Source organism: Lucilia sericata, unplaced genomic scaffold (genome assembly GCF_015586225.1).
Source record: "Lucilia sericata isolate MDLA Ls3-8-SP2 unplaced genomic scaffold, ASM1558622v1 Contig000863F_arrow, whole genome shotgun sequence".
Classification (NCBI taxonomy): Eukaryota; Metazoa; Arthropoda; class Insecta; order Diptera; family Calliphoridae; genus Lucilia; species Lucilia sericata.
In genome coordinates, this window is record NW_023994854.1 from 29,966 (window position 1) to 32,215 (window position 2,250).

Below are 2,250 nucleotides of genomic sequence, written 5' to 3' on the forward strand. Positions count from 1 at the left end.
GACTATAGATTAGACCACAGACTGACTATTGGCTACACTATAGACTAGAGTATAGACTAAACTATAGACTAGACTATGATCTAGACTATAAACTAGACTATAGAATAGACTACGGACTAGAGAATAGACTAGACTATAGACTAAACTTTAGACTAGACTATAGACTATACTAACTGGACTATAGAAAGTATACCATTTAAAATAACCTGCAGACAAAAGCTTTCTATAATTAGCATTATTATTAGCCAATCCTACAACCTTTATAAAGTCTACATAGCAAAAGCTTAAAAGCTAACTCCTAATAAATATTTCTAATTCAAATCAAGTAATTTAACCAAAATAGGTGTTAAGTATATCAAAGATTATTAATATTATTATATTAATAAGGAATTTCGGTAACCAGGCAACTTGTTTATAATAAATTTATATTTTCATAAAACCGTAAAAAAAACTAAAAGAATTGTTAATAAGTGAAAATTAAAAATTTTTCTAAAATACCATTTGTTATAATATTTAAAACTTGAAAAAAATGTCCAAAGTTTTAAAAGATTTCCTAGCCGTCGATAAGGAACAAGAGTTATTGCAAAGTTTTATACGTTTAGGAGCGCCCAGCGATGAGGAGGCTCTTGACGATTCCAATCAACATAAAAAGGAGCTGCTAGAAGACGTGCCAGCAGCTATACTTCACCCAGAAAGGCAACAGATAATCGCCGTAAATCGGTGAAATTTTTTGATGGGGCTGAGGGTCCGACCGAAAAATCTACGGGACAACGAATGAATCGCATAGAGGCGGAGCTGAGAGCTGCACGTAAAAAATCCGAAGATTTAGCTGCTAAAAAGAAAAAGCCAAAAGAAAATTTTGTAGATTTCTATACGGATAAAGATCGAGCGGCTGCAGTTAGTGCGGGGGCGTATGATATTAAGCAGAGTTTACAAATCAAACAGAAACAGGATCGCAATGAAACGTTGCTAATACCAGATGAGGCGGATATAAGTTCGATTATAGCGTTGGGTTTGAAAGAGATCAAAAATGCAAATCCGGAAAATGCCATACATTTCTTTTCGAAGGTTTGAGAATTTTATTATTAGGTTTTTAAGAATGTGTAGGAATAATAGAAGAAGGGATAGGGAAAACTCTTATTTTCGGATTTAAATATACAGCATTTTATTTACTTTTAAATTTGCTTTACTTTATAGGCCCTTGAACTGAATAACACCGACATTAATGCCTTAGTCTCACGCAGCAAATGCTCTTTACTGTTGGGTGAAGCTTCTAAGGCTTTAATTGATGCCGAGACAGCCTTAGCTGAGGATAAAAACAATATACGAGCCATTTATCAAAAAGCTGAATCCCTCTACTATTTAGGACAATTCGAACAGAGTCTTATGTACTTCCATCGCGGTCTACGTGCTCGCCCCGAATTGGCCTCCTTTCGCCTGGGTGTGCAAAAAACCCAAGAAGCTATAGAAAACACCATAGGCGTTAAGAATTCCAAGCCCGGAACAGCTGGTAAAATAAACCTAAACGTTCGGGTGATAATACACCTAAATCACAAATGACTACTTCAAGACCTCAAAGACCTAAGCCAACTAAGGCGGAGTTGAAGCGCAGAAATGCTCGCAAACTTTTAGGAGAACTTTGTGTGGATAAAGAGTATTTGGAGAATTTACTTAAACATCCCGATTTAGTGAGAGCCGATACAAATACGGAGAATATTTCAATGTATGCCAAGGAGGCGGTAGATTTTCTCAATAAACGTCAAGAATTCTGGCGACAACAGAGACCCTGTACCGCCTTGCCGAATCATAAGAATTTGCCGATGGATGCTATGCCGAGATGGTTCTAGATTTAAGGTTTTTAAAATGCTACAAATTTTCAAAAGGACTGTGGACCAGACTATTAACTAGACTATTGGCAAGACTAGACTATAGACTAAACTATAGACTAGACTATAGACTAAACTATAGACTAGACTATAGACTAGACTATAGACTAGACTATAGACTATAGACTAGACTATAGACTAGACTAACTAGACTAGACTATAGACTAGACTATAGACTAGACTATAGACTAGACTATAGACTAGACTATAGACTAGACTATAGACTAGACTATAGACTAGACTATAGACTAGACTATAGACTAGACTATAGACTAGACTATAGACTAGACTATAGACTAGACTATAGACTAGACTATAGACTAGACTATAGACTAGACTATAGACTAGACTATAGACTAGACTA

At 35.6% G+C, this 2,250-nt stretch overlaps 1 pseudogene; it reads left to right on the top strand.

Moving 5' to 3' along the window:
* Nucleotides 1–529: 529 nt before the first annotated feature.
* Nucleotides 530–1,847, top strand: LOC119608654 (annotated as a pseudogene).
* Nucleotides 1,848–2,250: the final 403 nt, after the last annotated feature.